General features: G+C 42.2%; 1 protein-coding gene across 1 annotated transcript in view; it reads right to left on the bottom strand.

Moving 5' to 3' along the window:
- PPP1R12B (protein phosphatase 1 regulatory subunit 12B) overlaps window positions 1-18,091 on the bottom strand; it is a 119,362-nt gene extending 101,271 nt beyond the window's left edge. Inside the window, exon 1 of the mRNA XM_026864399.1 lies at window positions 18,071-18,091. The gene's annotated coding sequence lies outside the window, so the exon portion shown is untranslated. The remainder of the gene's footprint in view (window positions 1-18,070) is intronic.
- Window positions 18,092-23,672: the final 5,581 nt, after the last annotated feature.

The following is a 23,672-nucleotide window of genomic DNA, read 5'->3' as shown; positions in this document are numbered from 1 at the left end:
TTTACCACAACCTTATGCTATATGATTAGTGTAACTAGAGATTTTTGAGGAATTTTAGAAATGGTGAAAGAGTTACTGCAAACCAGAGGATGACATTTACACCAGCAGCAACACTAACTGTTAATACACTGGGCTGGAAGAATTAGCAGGCCAGTTAAGTCACGCTGACACAACACATAGGTCACAAAGGGATTAAATGACAAGACTTACTTCTCTACTGTTCTCCTATCATAAGTCTAAAATATATGGAACAAAGTTAGCCAGGAGATGAAGGAAGTCAATCTTCAACTGAATGCAAAGTAAGAGTAAATATATGATGTCAACATATACTGCAAACCATCCAGCACTCCACAAACGAAGGCAAGCTCGATGACAGCTGAACAGCATCAGGGTTAAATCTGGAAACACAGAGAGAGGAGTTCACAGAAAACAAAGGGAAAAGCACTCCCAAAATAGCCTTGCAACTGTCACCACTAGCGATTGTCAGCACTGGAAGGTATGACCTTGCCATTGTGTCTCATGATCACAGCTCTACTCTTAAGGGGGCATTTGTCAGAACCAAAATTCCACTTCCAAGTGATCCTGTATCTCCAGCAGCACAGATTACACTCGCCAGTGATTTTGGGAACAGCAAACAGCTCTCACTGTTGCTCCTGCAAGAACATGGAGCTTCTGTACCTTCCCTTGTCTCTCCTCAGACCCAGCTTCAGGGTGTCCTTATGGCTACGATACCTTGCATGGGTACTTCTGTACCACGAACTCAGTTTTTAAATCTTTACGCTTTAAAATCCTTGTGCAAATCTAATTCTGCCACAACTGTATTACAATCAGCAGAAAGAGGTAAATTCTGTTTTAAAGAGAGAAGGAGAAAAGGGAGAGAAATGAGATTAAAAGGGTATTATTCATTTTCTCATCTGATTAATTAGCTATGTTGCTTCAGTTTTTAACAGCAGTTGAGTCATACTTCTCGTGTAAGCAGGAAAAGAGATATGGATTATGTCAGATTTTTCCATTGGAAAAAAACCCAAAACAACTACAAGTACTCAGCAGTATCCATGCCAGTCATCAAAAGAAACCAACAACAAATCTCTTAGAGTGATTAGCACAACAAAAAACCCAGTAGAGCACAAGGGAAGAGAGGAATACGTGCAAAGGCATAATTATTCCGTGAATGTAGCATTTTCAAGATGAAATAGCAGTACGAAATGTAAGGTGGAGAATTGTTTTCAATAGAAGCCACATTTTGAAACTCTCCACGCCTTCATATATGCGCTGGGGACATCAATTTATTTAAAAGGAGGTAGATGTAAGCATCTATTGCACTAGACTATAGACGGATTAGCTAAATGTCTGTGAAATTCTTTATAATTATCAGGACCTCTGCTTTAGCTATGCAGCCATAGTATTGGCAGGGAATGCTGAAGCACCACGCTTCACTTCACCACTGGCTGGTACTTTCTCTGCATTCACTGAGGTAGCCATCAGCACACCAAAGCTTCCAACTCTGCTTCTTTAGGATGAACAGGAACCACTGCTGTAAAGAAAGAAAAGGTCTGTTGGACACCCCCACACTCCGTGTTACTCAAATGGGAAGAAAGCTAAATTGCCCTGCTTTTAATTCTGCTAGGACGATAGGCATAAGCATGCTGGATTGATGCCTTTTTGCCCCTCATTTAACATTTCTAATCAAATAGCACTTTGGCAAATCTAGGAAGATCAGCAAAGACCACAGATATAAGCATTGCACTATGAAAAGAACCACGGGAATCAACCCTTCATGCCAACCCTTCCAGCCTTGTATTGTTTGAGCTCCCATGTGTCCAGCAACCTACACTTAATTCATCTCATTCAGAAGGGACCCAATACAGTAATTTTCCACTTCCGTAGTGCTTTTCCTCCGCTGTTGATAGCCTGCTTTGCCATTTGCATTCACAGCCCCGAACACAGAGTTTTAAACCAGAGACAGGCCATGTGGGACTGACTTTAAAATCCAATCTAGATTATCATTTTACTCCCTCTCTTTTCATCATCTTCATCCCCCTAATGCCAACATGATTTTTAATACCCATTATTTCAACAGCAGTTGGAGGCTAATACTTTGTACCATCTGAGAAGAGATTGAAATGAGTCCAGTACTTGATAAACTGCCAACACTAAAAATAAAGTCTTTCTGTCACTAAAAAGCAGGGACTGCCAGTCTTCTAATGGTGTAGAGCAGCATTAGCTTTTCAAGTCTCACCAGTTTAGTCATTCCGACCACTAAGTATGTCATTTCTCTCCCACTCAGCCAGTGCTCTCTGGCACTGGATCAAGACAGCATATAAAAAAATCCCGCCCTTAAATTACTGAAATTTGAGTTCCTGCCTGAAATAACTCTACAGTTCATAATTAGAAAGCTCACAAGCATTTCACTCCTCTGTGGAAAATGGAAATTTAGCTACTGCAGGTTTGCTTAGCAAAGAAATATTCTGCTAACAGCTCCCTTATTCTGCAGCTCTACAGGTGCTACCTCAGTATTTACCACAGTTCCTACAGGCACTTTTACAATGCAAGCAAAATGTACATGCTGTTTCTGCCATCAGCCGTATTACATAAACATATTCTAAATTTCCAAGATGCAATCTTAGATCAGCTTCAGCCAAACTAACGTGGTCTCCTGCAGCCCAGGACTGACACTCACACTGTTGTCTTGAACGGCCACTGGAGGTTGCAGAGCAGTGTGGTAAGGCCAATGCCAAAGACTAACCTTGTCAACAATGGGGAAAAAAAAAACCAAAACCCACAAAACCAATTTTCTGCCCACTTGGCAAGGTTTCTCTACTTGCACTTGCTAGAAGAGCGAGATGGGGTAGGAATGCACGGCAGGGCCACTCTGTGCTCCACCAAACAATATGGTAAGATAAATGGAAAACCAGCTGCAAATGATTTTAGCTCCAACTTGGCAAATCAAAGGTGAGATATGTGTTACTTCAAACTATAAACCTCAAAGACAGACAGAGAAATCCCTGCTGGTCACTTCAGTCTTTCTTTAGTCTCTCCCATGGTAGGATTTTGCAGCAAGCACTGCTAGCTGAAGGCAGGTCTTTGTCCTGCCCTGTCTTACACCTGCCCAGCAGACCCTTTCCTCCAGCAAGAGGCACTGATACTCACTGGATACCCCACTAAACAGATCCAGGAGCTAAACTGGCTCACAGTGGAACCAGACAAGCACTTACACTGGTATGAAAAGCATATGACAAGAGCAGCAGGAAGGGCAGGACTGACACAGTCTTAAGCTGCTGCATAATCATTCACTTGGACATCTTTCTTACGTCAAGACAGACAACTAATGGCGCATATGGCTCAGGGAAAAACTGTTTTTTCAACAGAGAAAGCACAAAGTCACCTCAGTGCTAATATCACTTTCACAGAAACCAGCTCTTCCTTACAGACCCCAAAGCTCATGTACAGGAAGTACTATGAACTCCTGCAAATGCCAAGAAGCACCCAATTACCACCAAGTAAGGGCAAAGATGATGAAAACAGTGCCTATATGTAGAAACACTTCATCATGACTGCACATGAATAGAAAGAGAAAATTCATTTAGCAGATTTGGTTTATTCAGAACCAGAGTATCAGGCCCTTGTTTTTTGTGCACATCACTGTCTTGCAATCACATCAGGTTTTGTTTCGTGATCTGAATCTCACATTTGCAGCCATAAAAGAAGTTGGTTTATAAACACTCAATAATTCTACTTATTCTCATTGCTAATCCTGCAGTACCTGGGAAAATTTAAATTTTCTTCTTTACACTTACACATTCAGGTGGCTAAATGTCACCTGAATATCAGTCCCACATGCTCCCAGGGGCTCAGCAAAAATCATTACTTGACAGACATGTAGCAGCTCGCTCAGTCATTTTTCCAGTCTTGTGCAACTCAGAGCCTTCACATTCAAATGAGGAAGTGGTTTTTTTTCCTGAGTTTTGCTGTTCTTTTTGCCTGCTACCTGAACAAGAGACTGGTATCCACTATGGCTCTGCTACCATGAAGTGTCATCATTCCCAGCAGAAAAAGGCTCCATGTCAATCACAAGGCACAGAATTTTCTTTGAAGTTTGAAGTAGCCAAATAAGGTGCTGGATAAAGAAATCCTCCTAAAAAGAAAGTGATTCCACATTTCTTCCTGACAGGACCATAGCTAAGACTTTGCAAGCATTTCTGTTTCCAGTGCAATCACTTGGATTTGCACCACATCAAACAGGAATTTTTTTTTTTTAAATGCTAGTGAAACCTTGATATAATTTGCTATTACAGCAGAAGTTAAGCTATACGTTTTCTTAAAACATAACAAAACCCCCCTATCTAAACACAGCAATTGAAGGTCTGGACTATGACTGGCATTTTTAGAGTGGTAAATGAAGTAGAACATAGGAGTCCACAGACCTGTGACAGAATCTGCACATCTCTTCAGTAACAAACTTTTCAAGAACTCCTAATACTGGAAAAAGATGTGTGCTCAATATATGTCTGAGAATCTGATCCATGTGAATTTTCAAATGTCAACTACATTTTCAGGCTGAATTCATTTGAACTTGCCTTTAGTCAGCGGAAAAAAAGCAGAAAAAAAAGAAAAAAATAATTGACACTATTAAGGCTGCTCAATCTACAGGAAAGTGTCTTTGCTGTTTTGTTTGTTGTTTTGTTGGGGTTTTTTAATCCTATGGAAACAAACTAAAGCAAACCTTAGCAAGGCCACAGTAACATCACTCCCTGATGGCTTCTGAGCATATCACCCTCATGCTGCCATCAGCAGTCCAGAGGTCACGGCCTCTGTTCTGGTGATGTCCATGGAAAAAGAGAGGTGTCGCAAATACGGTGCTGAGAACAAGTGATCTGTTGAAGAAAATGACCTGTATAATATGGTCACTGAAGAGCAACAAGTGCTGTTTGAACAGTTCTTTGCTAGAGCCTTGCACAGACGCTTTCATAGAGTAACTGAAGGTGCTGCCACACACTGAACGACTGTCAGCATGACCCAGATACCCTGCTAGTTTGAAAGATGGACACAACTAAGGTCTCAGCTTTCTCCAGTGACATTAATGATGTTTTGAGTCTAATCAAGAACTGTGCTCTCTGTGATCAAAGAAATACAGACCTGATACAAACTTACATGTTTTCATGGGAGTAATGTACACCCAGTTACTTGCTCTGACACCACGCACATGCCCTGCATGGTTTAGATACCGGCAGCCCAGCGTGAACTCCCGACTGAGTGCTCTGTCAGGACTTTTAAAGTGTCACACAGCCCTGGCTAGCAGATGCCGAAAAAAGGACGTAGCCAGAAATGGGCAGAGCAATGAACATACACCCCAAAGGGAGGAGTGATGGGGGAGAGCAAGCTCTCCACCTCCATAACTACCATTTACAGAAGCAGCAGCCAGGCAGACTGACTGGGCTTACAGGTGAAACTACACCAATTACTCATCCTTACAGTAAAACAAACCCCAGTAGAAGACCAGTTAAACATGGAAATCACCATGCTCTATTGCACTGTGCCCCCTGGGCATTAGTGTGCCTCGAAGGTGGGTGGCACAGGCAATTCTCAGAAACAAAGTACCACAGCCTGGATGGTGAACAGGAGAAATGTAGGAAAGGACAAGGCCTGTTGACAAAGCCCAGCTGTCAGAGCCATGAAACAGCCTCAATTCTGAACAGATCAATCCACTTCTGCTTAAGAGGGAAGAGACACAAAGAACATGACGCAGGAGAACTTTCAGAGGTATCACAATGCAGCCCCATCTCCGTGCCAGCTGTAAAGGGAAAAGAAGAGCTCACAGGAGGAAGCAGCGAGCTGATGGTTGGGAGAACAATCCTGCAGGTGGATCTGTCTGGCCGGGAACACGACTGCATGTCCCCAAGACCACAGGCATACCCCTGGCTGTGGGCTGGGTTCCCAGCTTGAAGGAAGAGCTAGTGGGCCATGAGCAAGTGATTTCATTATCAGTCATCCAGACAGATGGGTGGTGCTAACCATGGACTGTGTGGTGACTTGACTGCTGGGGGCACAGAGAGACAGACAGGAGAGGCTCTAGAAGCAAAATGGCTTGTGTTAGAAAATAGGACAGTAGTACTTCTTGGGTATCACTCTTGGAAACCACATCACGGCTACCTGTAGCACCAGACAAATGGACAAGCTGAAAGTGTCCCAATGTATGGCTGAGAAGATGGAAAGGAGGAGCCACTGGGAAGTGAGGAAACTCCTGGAACAGAGAAAGGGAGAGATCAAACCCAAAAAGAACCAAGCTGCTGGTGCTTACACTAGTGGATGGTATAATACACAATAGCAGATGCATGGGAAATTGTGGTATTTTGGAAGAGAGCAACCAAGGCTTTTACAGATGGAAGTCATAGAGCAGAGAGTTATTAGAGTCCTTTGAAGGATAAATAAGCACAAAGGCAAGGGAGTTCCAGGTGATAAAATCCACAGAGACTTCCTAAAGGCCCCTCCAGGCCTCTCACCAAGGCTCCTAAAGACACTGAATTACACAGATAAGAAGGAAAATCCTTGCAAAATTAAACATATTTTCATGATGGGGAGACAAGAACATGTGATAGATTTTCGTCCTGGAGATCTCTGCAGAAACCTTTCCTGAAGTGTATTAAATAAACAATCTAGAAAAGGAAGTGATTAGTGAGGTGATAAAGACTGCTGATTAAACTATTCAAGAGGGAAAAAAAAAGGACAAACCTGAAGAAGAATCTTATAATACTGAGCAACTGGTGATAAAATGGCAGGTGAAATTCAATGCAGATAACTGTAGAGTGAATCACAGGCAAAAGATACACCTAATGTCATACAACGAAATGAAAGGCTCTGAGCTTATTACTGCCATTCAGGAAAAAGCTATGAGGATTATAGCAAATAGCTGTCGGAAAATACCAGCTCCAAGCTCAGAAATCAAAGCAAATTCTAAAAATTATTTGAAATGCAACAAAACAAAACAGAAAATATCATTAGGCTCCTATGAAATGGTGCACTAGATTTTCAGTATGGTAAGAATTTCTAGTCTCCACAACTAAAAGAAGATGTAGTAGGTGTGAATTAGAAAAAGTTTAATTTAAAAAAATGGAGAAAAAAAAACCCAACAACAAATGTCCCTATTTTCCAAAGGCACTTCTTACGGATTTCTGTGGAATCACAAACACAGTTTATACTATTTGTAGGGCACCACAGAAACAAACAATGCTTTGGGGAAAAAAAGAAACAAAACACCAAAAACACAACAAACCTGGCTAAAGAAGAATTCAGAAAGATAAAAAGAGAACAAGTTGCAAAAAACAGGATACTCTCTCTCCATTGGCTCCATGCTCTGCTGTAACCTCGACCCACTGCAGCTGTACCAGCAGGGACTCGGTCTGTAGAAAAGCACAGGATTCAGCACAGACTGCAAAACCTTGAGCCTGTGTAAACACTCGTCTGAAAGTCTCATCAGCACAGACTAACAAGGCCCAGCTCTGTTCCTCCCATTCCACAAAAACGTAGAAACAGAGATCACGTTTTACCGGTGTGAGATGAAACCAAAGCGGAGAAGGTAGAGGGCTCCAGGGAACAGAACCCAAATGCAGCATTCCTGACAAACGTTCTTACAACAAAGCAAAGTGGGAAAAGTCCTACATTTAGTTGGGAGGCATCTAAAAGCAAAACAAGGACAAAAAGGACACAGCATCAGAACAGATCACTCACTAGATACCTTCTCAAGACACCACTGTGCCACAGGGCTCATCCATGTGAGGACAACTCCGCTCCCGCCAGGTCTCAGTCTCTACAGTCAACACACCACGCTGGCTCCGACAGCTCCCCCGCTGCAGGGAGCGTGCTGCTTGCTTGGGTCTTAACCTTTCAAAGCAACATTTACTAAATATATTGTTATGGCATTAATGATTTATACCATTACTTCTAATTTTGCTTTACCATCCCCTCATCTCCATCCCCACTTGGGTAATTGGCTGAATGGGGTGGGGTGCTGCTGAAGGAGAAAGCAAATCTCATTCTGGAATATATTACAGACAACTTTTGAAGAAAATTATTCCTGGGCTGGAGAGATCTCCACTTAAGTATCACATTCAATTTGAAAGCAACATACTCCTAAGAAGCCCAGAGGAGAGCAACAAGGCTCACTGCAAGTTTAGAAGACATCAACTAGTTGGAAATGTTAAGTAAAAACAGCTTTACTGTATTTAAGTAAAAGAAAAAAAAAAAAAGTTTGAGGAGAACAGAGTCTTCCAGTAGTAGGAAGGCTGTTATGAAAGAGAAAGTAACCAGGGGAAAACAAATTCAGTTTCATTTAGAAGAACGGAATCGGGTTAAACACTGAGAATGCTTCTTAACTGCTCAGCTTGCCAGGAGCTGGTGCAAGCTTCCAGGGAAGGTGCAGACGAGCTCTTTGTGAAGATGTTTAGGCATGAATTAGTTAACTGCCTTTTGGAAAAAGCTCTGATACACCTTAGTGCAGAGGACTGGTCCATGACCTCTGAGCCGCACATCCGTAACTACAACTGCAGCAGACTGCCCTCCCCACTGAGCAGCACAGAGTGGCCCTTCTCAGACAGGTCTGAGAAAGAGCAAGTGACAAAAAGCCAAACAAATGGTAGAGGAAGAGATGCAGCTTTCAGCATCATACAACAGAAGGAGAACTATCAAAGCACTGCTCAAAGAAGCCAAAGGATCAGGAAAGCAGCTTAGGCTGGAGAATGGGTGAGTGGTTAGAGTAATTGAGACCAGGCCATAGCAACAAATAAATTTAAAAAAAAAAAAGAAAAAAAAAAAAGAGAGAAAAAGCTGGTAGCTTTGGGAAAAACGGTGTCCCTGATTCTCCAAGATTCTGAGGGTTTCACCACCACAACACTGTATTTTAGAAGATAACCCTGGAATCAGATCACATTAAAATGTCTTATTTTCCCCTAATGCAGCAGTTCTTGTTTTGGACAGAGCTTGAATTTTTAAGTCACTAGCACAATTTGCAGGAAGCTGGGCATAATGTCAGCACATGGATTCCCTCCCAATGACTACAATCAATTCTTTGTTCCTTGTCCACCTTCTGCAACGTTGAACAATTTTCTTAAAGCTTAACAGCACCTAAACTAAATGGAAAAGAATGGATTTTGTGGACCAACTAAGCTGTAGACTGAAAACAAGCCAGTACTTGAAATAGCTATAAGACAATATTTGGCCATAAGCACAGGGCTCCTTCTATAGCAGCTATTAATAAGGGATCAAAAATAACTCACGCAATATGCTCTGAAGTTTAAACCTTGGCTCTGTGGGCATACAGGTTGGCATGGTCCTGAAGTCTCTCATCAAGAGACGGACAAATTTACCACTTATCTTTTTCAGCGTGAGGGAATGCTTGTTCAGAATAACTCAAGTGATATCAATTTAAAAGACAAACCATTTAGGGCTGCAAAGGTCAAATTCTGCTTGTCAGTCATCCAAGAAAGAAAATAAAAGCTACTGCAAACCATGAAGTAAAGATGAAATCCATCCTTTGCAAGAATAGCTAGATACTGTGTTCAGTCAGATATATTAATTCAGGCTACTACAAGCCAGGAGTAGAAAAAAAGCTCAAAAACTTATGGATTAGCAATGTGATATCCCATACATATACATATTCTTTCTTCTAGTTTAGAGGACACTATGAAATATAATCATGTCACTGCAGCAATTCAATAAAATTGCCTTATTAAATATAAAGTATAATTTCCCACCATTTATGCAATCCAGTATTACTTAGCCTTCTAAAAATTGCTGGATTTTAATTTTAAAACTACTGCTTTAGCATTTGAGAAGGTATTTGGCCTTATTAATTCTTTCTTGTCTTATTTTCTCTTTTTGACTCCAATCTGTACTAAATAACGCCTTAATTATTCTTTATATCATAAAGAGAATTTCTCTGCCACACCATCCTAGAGCCTGACAATCTGTAGCTTAACTTACAGAGTTAGAATTCATACCTATCAAGCAGTTTCTGAACATATATAAGCTTTTAGCATGAACTATATCCTAAAGCAATTAGTTCCACGGCTGAATTTTACACCGGATGAAAAAATATTTGTTTTAAAATTCTGATGTCCTTTAATTCTTCCTTGTGGGAAAAAGTAAACGTTCTTAATCACATCTAACATTAATTTTGGATACCTCTACCATATCTGTGCTTGTGGCTTTCCACCAGTCAGAAAAATGTGGACAGTTTTGATCTTTCCTTGTGTAGAAACCACTCCATGACATTGGTCACCTTGCTGATATTTCCTGTATCTTTCTACTGACTACAGGTTTTTTTGAGATGGCAGAAAGAGGACCGCACATACTAATCTACAGATGGGCACAACATGAACTTATGTTGGCTTTATGACTTCTACTCTATTTATTCCTTTCTTAATAATTCCTAATGTTTGATGTTCTTTTTTACCCACTGCAGTACTTCCATGCTATCACATTAAATCCCCAGAAAACCTTTTCCAGCCTGTAACAGCTGGACTGGAATCCACTGTTTTCCTATAAACATTACTTCCCATTTACTGACCAAATTTTGCCAGCCATTTTATCAACAAATCAGCCAGTATTGTGAAACTCTTCACTGCCAACTTTCATTTTATTATCCTGAATATGCAGCACATCCACAAACTGTTACCCCACTCTTTATTCCCATTTCCATTTCACATTAAGGGCATGCAGAACAGCGCAGACTCTGGGAGAGATGCACAGGATAGTTCCCCTTCCTCCTGTAAACTAATTTTTTATTCCTACACTTTGTTTTCTTTCAGACAGTAATTAATCTATGATAAGATCTCTCTCTAATTCACAACAGCTTTGTTTCTTAAGGCTTCCACAGAGAGACCTTGTCAAAAGCGTTTTGGAAATCCAAACACACCACCTCAACCAGATTTCTACTCTCCATATGCTTGTTGACTCTTTTGGGGTTATCATTTCCCAGGATCTTCTTGGAGTCCTTTTTTGCAAACTTGCATCACATGGAGAATTGTCACTTCCCTGGACAAGGACATGGTCCTGCTGCAGGGATAGTCCTCTAGTAGTTGGTTTGGTTTAAGTGATATGTTATACACAACAGATAATAGCCTAGTGACTTCATATGCCAGTTCCTCCTGAACAAATACCAACCGATGCTGAGGACCCAACACTTTTAATTTGTCTGAGCACCTCTGGAACCTCTTTTGTCAATATTGCAGTTTGGTAAAGCTCAGAAAGCTGAATTTTTATTTTTAGAGATCTTTGTACAGGAAGGACTGAAGGCATGCAGACACAGCATTGCTGAGAAGGAATACAAAACTGTTCAGCCCACAATGGCAAAACTGGGACAGATTTGTCATCTGAAACTATTCAGTTGAGTTGTATCCAAGACTCAGAGTCTCCCAATACTCCCCAGAAAAAAAAACATGGTACTGTGTGCTCCCTGAATACAGCATATATCTATTACAGTGATTTATGATTGAGAGGAGAAAGCACACAGGCCACCCCATAAAAGAAGATATGTCACAATGAACAATGTATCTTTCTTTCAATTTTGAAATAATTAGGATTTAAATTCCACTAAATCATCACTTTTCAATTTTCTTTATTAAAAGTCCCCCTGTTCCATAGATAGAATATGCAGAAGTTTTCCCAACTTCTATTTGTCTGCAGCAAATACACTCACCCTTATGCACCCAACTCTCCAAATATATTCCACTTTCCAGTTCCAAGTATACAAGGAAAGACTGAGGAAGATGTGTGTGAACAGGGAAGGGATGCAAACTCCAGGAGGAGAGGTGCAGATAATCCCACCTGGAAGTTGGAGGCTCATGGCCTGAGCCTTTGCACAGCTGGCTAACACACCCAGTATCTGAGGTGCAGCTCACCTCACACTGAGGATGGTACCTGGATCAAAAGTACAGACTCTGAGGAGCCGCAGGGGGCTCACTGCCTTTCAGCTTCCCCCAAAAATTAATCAGACTGAAACTAAGTGACAGAGGGTCTGGGAAGCAAATGGCAGTGGGTTGGTGACACGTGGACTGGAGACAAGCTCAATAGCTCTGGGGCAGTCCAAACCCCTGGAGTGGGTTTGGTCCAGCATCTGGGCCGCCCCGGCATGGCACACACACCCAGGGGATACAGGAGCAGCCAACATGGTGGAACTGCCCAGGAACAGCAACCAAACAGCAGTCAGATCCCACCCAGGGCTATCAAAAGGAATACAGAGTAAGAAGCCGTTGAACAGTGTTATTTGCCTCACCAGTTCCTTCTCCTTCTAGCCAGAGGCTATTCAGCTTAGTCCAAGAGAGGGACTTAAGCTGCCAAAACTTGCTTTGCCCTCACTGCCCTGCTTGCAGAAAGGCTGGTCTACAAACCTCAGGAGCTGCTTAGTCCTACCTACCAGCCAGGTTTCCTCACCTGCTGGCAGGAGCAGTTGCTTTGCCTGCACAAAGGTTTGGCACTCAAAGCTGCTTCTTAAACCCAGCTCCCCAGGATAGCATCCTTCTGCCAGGCACAGGCTGATCATACAGGGCCCCAAAGTCCTGTCTGACTAGTCACAAGTCTGTGTGGGTGCTAAGGTTAAGCAGAGCTGGACCCCAAGACATGCTTTTTGCAAGGACACAAACTAAGCCCTGCTGATTTATAGCTGCTCATTCTTGCAGTCGATCCACAGAAACCACACAGCCATCACTCACTGGCTGTTTACAACAGCTACAGCTACTCACCCCCCTCCGGAGTCCAACCTTAGTGCCTCCTGCACCCCTTTCCATGCTCAGATGGCACTGAGCAACAGTTATTATAATATCTGAAGCGCAGTAGCGATTAAACCAGTAGCTGGACTGAAAGTGAAGAGGGCTCCACTAAAGTGAACTCAAGCCAAAAATGAGGGTCCAGCTTGTTTGACAGCATTTCCTACAGTGTCAGCCATTCTGTACACGGGAGCAGCAAGAAGCGTTCTTCAGCAACTGGAAGACAATTACTACGTCCATTCATAAAATTAAGGCAGCCAAGAAAGATAAGAGAATACTCTTAGCCTTAAGAGCCACCGATGTCTGTACCCCAAGATGGTTAAGAAACATTTACCAAAGTGGTAGCAAGAAACAGAAATCCCCAGTTATCATCTCCTTTAGGAGATATACATGGCAGTACTTCTTATTGCGTGACTACTCCTGAAGAAAAGAGGTCATGACATGCCTTAAAACTGAACTGGTGCTGACAGATAAGCCGTTTTGAATCATTGGTTAAGTCATCGTGCAAGTTTGCACCAAAATGTAGGGAAGGCATCACAGGTATGAGACAACACCAATTGCTCACTAGCTATGTTCCGGCAAGACTGAACTCTGAAGGAGTTAAGAGACAAGTCAACTAGAAAGAACCCCTCCTATTTCCCTCCCGGCAGGAACCTCACCTTAAAACTTAAATTTTTTAGAAGAAAAAAAAAAAAAACAACAACAAAAAAACCCAGGGAAATAAGGAAATCAGGAAAACACCGAGGAAAGCCCCCTAGAAACGTTTAGTTTGCTGTACACAGGAGTGTCTGACAGTCACTGAAAAGAGCTACAGGCAAGTGAGACTGGAGTTTCACGCAGGCCCACAACTACAGAAGCTGAGGAGGCTGGTACGACAAGACAGGCACACATGATAGAAGGAACGGACTAAGGACAGTTCCCAGGAAAAGCAGACTGGTCCTGTTAGCTACACTGCACAGCACCAGAGCCCCAGCCCAGGAATAAAGAGGAAGAAATGTCCATGGATGACTTTAGGGGCCAGGCAGGATGCAGACTCAGCTGAGGACGAAGCTGGCTGATGTCACTGCAAAGTCACTGCCATCTTTCAAAGGTCATGGTGACAAAGGGAGGATCCTGATGATATGCAAACACCACCCATCATGTAAGAAGGATCCAGGGAACTACGGGCCTGTCAGTCCCAATTTAGTCCTAGTAAATCTTCCCAATAGCTATTTCCAGCCACGTGCAGGAGGTGGTGGTGACTGGGAACAGCCAGCATGGATTTACCAGTGACAAATCCTGCCTAACTTGATTGCCCTCTACAATGAGAAGCAGGCTGGGTGGATGATGGGAGGGTGAGCGTGGTACACCTTTGACACCATCTCTGACAGTATTCTTAACAGGCAGATTGGTGAGAGCTGGACTACAGAAGCAGACAATAAGGTGATGGAAAACTGTCTAGAAGGTCTGGCTCAAAAGGTGATCAGCTGTACAAAGTCCAGCTGGCAGCTGATTACCAGTGCCATCCCTCAGAGTTGATACTGGGGCCAATATAATACCATGTCTTTGTTAACAAACCTGATTAACACCAGTTACGGGACAGAGAGCACTCTCAACAACTTTGCAGATGGTATCAAACTGGTTGGTGTGGCTGGGACAGGAGATCCTTCTTAGAGGGACCCTACAGGCTGGAGAAGTGGCCTGACAGGGAGCTTGTGAAGGTCAACCAAGGCACAAGGAAGGCCCTGGCCCTAGGACTGAATAACTCCTTGCAACAACACAGACTGGGGCAACTGGCTGTAAAACAACACTGCAGAAAAAGACCTACCAGGTTCTCGGGGACACAGAGCAGACAGGTGAGAGGCAGTCAAGATAACTACTTTTATGGACTATCAATGTAACAGTCTGGAAAAGACTGACACACAACATTGACTTTCTGCTTCTCAAAAGTCTTTGAAACAGTAATTTTGAACACAATTCCTACCTTTTAAAGCTTGTCCATGGTATGCAGATTCTCCTAAAAGCTAATAAGACTGAAAGGAATCCCAGCACACAGTAAATTGAGCTGGCTGGAACCTGGCATGGTTCAGTCGGCTTCCTAAAAACATAGTGAAGCAGAATGAAGCAAGACAAGAACTTAAAGCCAACACCAAGTGATGAAACCAGCTTTGAAGGTTTAACCTATATGCTACCTACTTCAGAAGTAAGTCAGCAGCACTTTCTAGCCTTCTCTAGAGAGCACTATTTCAGCTCAGTATTCATAATTCTGCTTGAAATACTTGCTGCAGGTTGCTTAAAAACCACCTCGTATCAAAAAAGGAAGACCTTGTGGTAATAGCCTAGGATGTGGCATTTTGCATGTACATTTTGCTTTGAAAGCATCTTTACCAGTGTAATAATTTTCGGTAACTGAAAGGGTTATATTAATGCAACATGTAGATGATACCAACAGTATGAACATCACTTGTGATGTTGATTAACAGACTCAAGCAAGGGCACGTGGCTTGCTAGCACAGGAACTTCTGCTGGCATGATCACATAACTTCAAAAAAATTAAATCAGACACTTGGCAAGTTTGTAGTGTTTGTATGACTGTCGCAGATGCAGTTAAACTCCTACCCAGGCTCAGGATAGGCAGTTCTTCCTGGACAGGTGTAGGCTGTGCTAATGCAACCAGTTAGCTCAGATGTGGTTGTTATCCACAAAAACACCAAACTTGTCTGCACTGGAGAGCACGTCATCTCACTTACAGAGACGAGAGCAAATGTGGTAGAAAAATGGCTTGTTAGATAAAAATATAAAACATTTCACTCTCCAAAACCACAACAGTGTTTAAGGTAAATATTCTGATGATTTCTGTTGGCAGAGGCAGGGTCTCTGTTGATGATGTAACTCAGACCAGTGCCCTGGCTATACCAAAACAACTAAAGCAAGCCCCATTACTCACAGCCTGCTGGGTCAGAGTTCACCTGCCCCAGCAATCTTCCAAAGAAGAAATCCCTATTAACATGTCTCACACGAAGTATCAAGTTGTCACTCAAGACCAATCCATAATTAGTAATTGGTTTGGGTAAGGCTGGCTTTTCATATGAATTCAAGTCCTGGAACAGGAAGAGAAACCCTGCTTCACACTTAACTTCAGGACAAACCCACTGCAGCAGTACTCCAGGATGCATCAATTCAAGCACAAAACCCAGTATGGTTCATTTAGTGCAGCTCTGTGTGCGGGCCCTACCAGCTTCAAGCTGGTGTACGTCCGTTTGGGTTAGGATATTATATTTACAGGTCCAAACTAAACAGACCTAAGCCAGGTTAGGCCAGCAGAGCCCACACACAAAGTTTCATCAGTTCACTAAACCATTATTAGAGTCACCTCTTGCTAAACCAGCAGTTGGACTTAGACAAGACCTACTATTACAAGTTGTTAGGTATCACATGATTTCAGATGTAAAAAAGCATAAGCTTTGTAACAAAGCCACATTAAGTGTCTAAGACAGTGAGGAATGACAAATTATAAATAGGAGGTGGCTTCAGACAGATTCCAGAAATGGATGGTGAGCAATCACTGTGGCAAATCAATGCTCTGGCTCAGAGTATCAGAGAGGGGCCAGGTTTAGTTTTACCCTGAAAAGGCAGTGACACATAAAAGGCTAATGGCAGGTGGTCGTTCTGCATTCTGTACATTTCACGAAGATTTACGAGCAAGGCTGAATGCTGGAAAAGCAATGCTGAAAGCGCTTGCGTCCCTCCGCAAGGTCAGCTTATTGTATTATGGAAACATTGCTAGTGAGACTTAGAAGTTAAGACTCTTCTATTTATTTTTTTTTCAGCTACAGGAAACAAGCTATTAAGAAAAAAGCAGCATTAAAAAAATTCACATAATTTACTCTTAAAGAGTGGATTTTCAGTTATTTTCAGATGAACAAAGACTATATTTAAGCTGAGCGCTTAAAGCTGGAAGGAGATGGATCTTTCAAAAATTTAACATGAAAATATTTAACAAGAGTGCACACAGATTGATTTTCTAAAATACTAGTCATTTGTAAGTACTGTACATTGTAATTATTACGAATGAACGCTGTCATGAGAAACTGCGTAGGCGTCTAAATCAAGAATTTTGATGTTCATGATTGTCACCAGCTTGATGAGGAAAAAAAAGAGGCCTGACTCTCAGGATTCAGCTGTCAGCAGTACAGGATATCATTCTCACTAGCCTGGGAATCTAGAAAAGCAAATTTCCACTGGAAAACTTGTTTTAAGAATTAAGTATTTAAGAACAGTCCTGTTCCACCACAGAAAGAGATGCATCTCTGGAGTGAAGGAACTAAAATTTGGCACCTATAAAGCTGTGCAGGTTGGAGCTCCACCACACAGTCATGCTTTGAAAAGCTCCACCAGAGCAGGCAGATCACATCACCCTCCATTTTCAGGTTGACAGCAGCTTGAAATGTTTCTCTGCACAGGCCTGTATGGATTACACTCAACACAAAGTTGTTCTTAAATCCATTCCTGCTGAAGTGAGCCCCATAAAAATAAGCACCTAAATCCCCCCCAAAGTGTTCCCTCAAAATTCTTATAAACTGAAATTTTCCTGCTAAGGTATACTGAACACCACCTCCTGTGAGCTGCACCTTTCATGCCCATGCAGATCAGTTTGCTGCAGCCCAATAAAGGAGATTGCAGGGACAGCTGTTGCACTTCCCTTCAGAAGGACAGCTGAAAATAAACTGCAGACTCAGATCCCAGGATTTATACTGGGCACCTTCACCACACTGGGGCCATACCATTATCACTAGGTCAAACAGTTCACTCATTTAGAGAGCTTGCAACTGGAAGGTGGGGGCTGCTATTCCCCTGACAGGGTCAGGGGTTTTCGTTCATTTTTCCCTGTGCACAAATACCATTTTTAAAAAAAGCAGAGCAGACATTTCAGAGTACTTAATGCTCCCTCTGTCCTCATTTGTATTCAAAAGGTAGAAATTTAAAAAAAAAAAAAATCTCAATTTATACAACCACTTACATAATACTCCCCTTTCCAAACCTCCTTAAAAAGACTGTTCTAATATGCACAGTGTGACAGGCCTTTTTGACTTATGGTATATAATAATCCTCAATTGAGACCTAGCATACCAACTCAAAAGTCTTATATTTTAGTATTAGTCAGTTATTATCTCAGTATATTACAACACACAGCACTTAAGATGTCTCACAAGCCCCATAGTACCTAATCTGAATTCTGAGTCTCTAAACCTGTCTGTAATAGAAACAGCTCCCAGCCCCTACCACACACTGTTAAAATAAGCAAGAGGCATTATAAGTTGCAAAAATAATACCAGGGTGATGGTAGTTTCATCTAGGTTACAGCTGAGAGAGTTGTGCTCACAAACGTTGCCTTTAATGCTTCAGCAGGTTTCAGCCATGCCAACAGGAGCTGCAAGACACCGCTCCGGAAGAGCGACTGTTCCAGGCACTGCATTCATTGCTCACTCCTGCATTTTTTGCTGAGCTGGCTTTCAATCTTATCAAACAATGTTGATTCAGACAAGTATGCAGCATGAAAGACTTGTCTCCATCTCTAATGCAGGCCTGAGAATTTTATTTGCAAAGGTCAGAGAGCTTTCAACATATATTAAGTGTAACAAGGTTTCCCTAAAACACCTTCGCTCCCCAAAGGAGGTTTCCAGGTGGGGCCAGAGCTCTGGACTGCACAGCAGCACTGCTGCAGAGATGAGAACTTTTCCACAGACAGCACTAAGGACCAGGGTCATCACTTCTGGCTGCTGCCATACAGAAAGCTGTAGCTGAAAATCCCATCAGTTCACTTGCTTGTTTATGGGGAGCAACAGAGCTCAACTCCTCTAATTACTAGATAAAGAGAGGCTGAGGAAGGAAACGATGAAGATGCACATTTCCAATCACAAATATTCATCTACTTACTAAAACAGACTAGGTTTCCTTCCAGCATCCAGTAGCTGAGGGAATGCTGTGGTTGGCTTCAGTTTCCAGAGGCCAAACTAACCAGTGGAGAAACTGCCCCTCACCAGAACAAATGAAGACTTCCTCCAACTGCTGCAAGGAGCAGCGCTTCTCCAAGGCTCTAACTCATTTCAGTTCAAGGTTAGTTTGTTTAGTCTAGAGTTAATTCTGCCCACTTAGGAGACTGTTTTGTAATAGAGATGCAAGGGACAGACAATTGAACTAACCCACAGGGACAAAACATCAAGCCAAAAAAGGGACCAAGTAAGACAAAAGCAAGAAAATAAAAGCATTAGGTTGGCAAAACCGCACTTCAGATTTTAACTAGCTTTGTCCAATAAATTCCTAGTGTATTGTAGGTAGCTTCCATGCTTTCTCACCTTATTGAGTATATACTATTTTATCTCCATTTATAAGTGAAACAAAAAAAATATTTCACTTACCCTAGTGATAAACCCTATTTTTAACAGTGTCATATTTCAGTTTGATGAGCAGCGTTAAATACAGTGCAAACATCTTGCTACTTCTATTTTCACTGGCAGAAGCATACCTTTGGAAAGAAACTTCACAGAGTGCGGTGGAAAAGGTATATGACTCTCCCTAGATAACCTTCTCTTCCTAGGATTAATGTATTTTTAGACAATGCAGCCACCCAATCTTAAAAAAATGCAGCCTGATGTATGACACTATCATCACCCATTAAAAGGTCAGAAGCTAAACTACCTTAAAGTACAGCTGTGATGTCCCAAACACATGTGCATGGCGTACCTGCATACTTCATTCAAGATATTTCATGTTACTGTACACTGTGTTGGATACTCCCATTTCAAGACCCAAACTAGCTTTTACCTTTTGGTGATTAAGAAACTTCTAGTAGCTGATACCATATGAGAATACTCTGTGTGGGTAACGACTGTCGGACCTATCTCAGTTATCCTGTAGAACAAACTAGGGCTGCTTCAGCCACTACTGCAGTTCCAACCCTTTGTTCCGTGCACTCTAGCAGTCATGTCCTAGCTAGAAAAAACACCAATTCACATTGGATTCCTCTTTCCTCCCCTCAGTCTCCTAGATTTTGTTCTGGTGTTAGCACCTTGATGGTTCTTCCAACAGTCTCCAGGCTGCTGCGGTTAGGGAGGGTGGTTTATAATGTGTTAGTCCTGGCTTTGGTTTTTGGACTGTCCAAAAATTCTGCTGCCTTCTGCTTTGCTAGGACTGCACACAACATTTGGAAGTGAGTAAAGGGCCAAATTTGCTGAGCAGCAACCAAAAACTGACCAGCCTTAGTTTGACATGGATGCTGCTTTATAAAGCTCTGAAGAGCAACTACAGCATGTCTGCAGTTTTACTGCTCAGAAGCAGGAATAATTTAAACTGGGACTGCCAAAGAGGTCACAGCTTCCACTGTGCAAAGTACCTGACTCCTCATGAAGCAGCTTCTGAACCACCACAGGTGCCCAGCACCTGAAAATAAAAAAAAAAAAGCAAGTGCCAAGCTACTTTAAGATTAATGTAAATGACAAACTCAGGAGTTATTTCATGAGCAACTCACTTCTCCATAGAACAGGAAGAAGGGAAATAGCAGGTAAATCAAAGGGCAGACAAAGGATCATCAATGTTTTCTGTTGTCGTTGTTCATGAACCAGTCCGTTATTAAAGACAAACAAGCATTGCCTATTACATTTGGAAATGCCTTCCCAACTAGAAGTGTCAGAATTTTTTTCCCTTAAGACTCAATTTTCATAAAAGTTCACTCTTTGGTTCCATCTGTCGCTCAGGAGGAAGAGAAAGCATTTCATGCCCACTTCTCACCATCTGCAAACACAGAAGTTCAGCTGCGACCGATAGTTTGGTTCACCTACTAGTAGTCATTTTCTTGATGATTTCTAAATGTTCACTCACATTTAGCTAGTATCTCCCTTTTCATTCTGCATTAGACACAAGACCATTGCCAAAAATATACTATATTCAATTAATTTAGTTAATCACTGAAAATATGGGGTTGATGTTCATCCAGAAGCAATTTGCAGGAATTGAGGTAAAGATATGTGTATACGTGAAGCCACGATACAGATGCAGACCCTAGCCTGTGGTGTAGCTTTATGCTGCACCTGATCCCTTCAAAGAGGAGGACGACACAAGCTGGAGGCTCAGAAACACCACTTGTCTTTTAAAAGGTTACTTTCAAAATACAGCTTCATAGATATAAATAGCAAAGACAGCTTCTCACCCAGCAAGTACACAATGGCTCTTAGTCATAGTGGCCCAGATACTAAAGAAAGTGTAACTTTACCTTTGTTGAATGCCATGCAACATTTGGGGCCACTTCAAACAAACTAACCAAATCTGTAAGATGGGTCTTAGGTTTTGTTGAAGCAGATGTCGGCTCTGATAAAGTAAGTCAACTGACTTTGTTAAACTTTCCATTACCTAAAAAGACATTTGCTTGGACAGAGCAAATCCAGCTTAGTATTATTTAGCCAAAGAAAAAAAAAAAATTTACCCAATCTTCAGCAAAGCAAACTCTTTTCAATGTGTAGGATTTCCTACCTCACTGCATGGCCGTTTGGTTTTACAAGTATTAAACAAGAGCAGACAGTCACTACTATCTGCCCTACACTCACAATGTTATGTGACTAATACTAAGAGAAGTTATTTAAAAACCCCTCACATGTACTACCTTCATTTCATTTGTCAACCAGCACTTGACACTCAACCTAACTGGGCCTCACCTAACACTTTATCATAGACAGTCCCATTTCCCAAGTAATATGAAAACAAACATATTTTGGACATGGTGATCATCAGAACAACCTCTTCAACCACAATAATAAACACTTTCACCTGATACAGATTTATAGATTCAAGACGTACAATGAAACTCTGACAAATCAGTATTTGTTCCATTTGGGTGTGCAAGAACATATCAGCACTCAACACTCTTCGGTGTTGTCCGAGATATACAGATGACAAAATGCTAATACATCAGCAGGATATTGGAACAAAGCTTTTATTAAATTCAAAGTAAGGTCAGCCTCCCTTCCTGTAAAGTTTCTGAGGAAACATTTCATGTAAGAGACTTGCTTGTACAGCTAGCATCTGCTTGACTACTCACCTAAAAGCTCTTCCAAGTAACAAGCCCCAGGTGTTACTGCTCAATGTTACCCAACACTTAGCTCCTAAGACACAATTCTTTACATATAATTATATCTGCACCCTGCTTGTCAATATATGGCCTGTCATATATTCAAGAAGTTTGACCTTGCAGAAATAATCACCCATTGTCTGATGAGGGTAATGCATTTCCCGTTATGCTTTTGGCCAAGCATCACATTACGTACATCAGCAAGATACCCGGATACTTCTGAAGAGATCACAATCAATCCTGGGTGGAAAGCCCCCAGGAAGTCATCCCAACTCTACCATACTTCACTCCACCCTAGGTTCAGCCTTCTTGCTTGTCAAAATGCTTTCAATAACCAGTTTTTCAGTAACTGGCTCTTACTAGTGTCCATACAATTATTTATCAGATAATAAATGTATGCATGTTCTATTGGAGATTATTTCAGCAGTGTAACTTATTTGCTATTCCTATTAAAAAAAAAAAAAAAAAGCTGAGTTATTACAAAGTTCACTGCTTTGCCAGCTGAAGTCTTAATTCAACCTGATGGTCTGTAAGCGCCTGTGCTCTTTGCTTCGTAACTTATTTCTGGAACTCCAGAACAAAATGAATAAGTATCACTGCCCGCTGTTCACCGACAGCCATAAGCAAGCGAGCCTGTGAACCGAGCTTTTAAATGTCCCAAATGCTTCAGTTCAATAATACCAGCCCAGCACAGACAAAAGCCTAATCAACTCAATTACTGTCCTGCTATTTGTGCTATTAAAGCATTATTCTTTACAAACACATTATTTCCAGATGTTATTCCTGGACTGTGCTTCTTTTCCTGGTCCCGTCGCTACACTACATGCTTAATCTACAAGATCTCGAGTTTAGAAAATTTTCTTCCTGAGGCTGGCCCAGATTCAAATCAGATTCATTTCACTGACCAGATGCAACAATCTGGGACGCTTTCACATGCCCTGCTAAATTCTCAATCAGTCTTAGATAGCAACAGGTTTCCCAATATTAAAGGGTAGCAATTTCACATGCTCCCTTACATTCCTGTTCATTTACACAACGACAGCAAAAGCTACAGATGAAACACAGCACATGTTTCTAGACAGGCAAGGCTTTACCATGCTGAAGCTAACTTCTGCGATCACTTTTGTATGATCTTCAGTACATTTAGATGAATATTAATAGAATCTACGTTGCTTATCTGAGATGCAGGCACTCTGGTCTCTGCAAAGGCTGTCAAAGAGCAGTTTGGGGAGTTTCAAGGCAACTCGGATAGAACACAAACACAGAAGCTGACGAGACGCTTCTGACCTTGCAAAAACCGCCCCCCCGCCCTCCCGGGAAATTTTCGTAGAACTGCTGCTGCTTCAGCAGACCCCAAGCACAAAGTTTTCCAAAAACTAATAAATTGGCCACCTAGTCAGGCTCGAGGCTCTGCCAGCCCAACGCTTTATTTTGCTAATTAAGCTACTTAATATCCCTGTGAGAACTCGGTACATCAAGCTGCTCGACTGGAATATGCTACCACGCTCCCCTCCAAAGTAGGTCTCTGCTTCAGACACACGCTAAATATGCAGGAGGAGGCTCAGATCAAAGCTTTCTGTCATCGCTTTGTTTATAAACATCCCACTGCTGGTGCCGCAGGTACCGCTCTGCCCTCCCCCTCCGCCAGCAGCAGGGGAAGCGTCTGAAATCCTCGTCCCCCCTCGCTCCGGGGCTGAGGAGGCGAGGGCAGAGCGAGCCCGTGTCCCCCCTCCCCCGGCTGCGGGAGCCTCTGTGGGGGCGCGGGGGAAGCCTCGCTCGGCGGCAGGCGAAGGGAAGGGGCTGTCGGGCCGCCG

This window comes from Athene cunicularia, assembly GCF_003259725.1.
Source record: "Athene cunicularia isolate RWA chromosome 26 unlocalized genomic scaffold, athCun1 chr26_part2, whole genome shotgun sequence".
Lineage (NCBI taxonomy): Eukaryota > Metazoa > Chordata > Aves > Strigiformes > Strigidae > Athene > Athene cunicularia.
The sequence above is the reverse complement of the archived record's forward strand: the minus strand, read 5'-3'. Positions and strand labels throughout refer to the sequence as shown.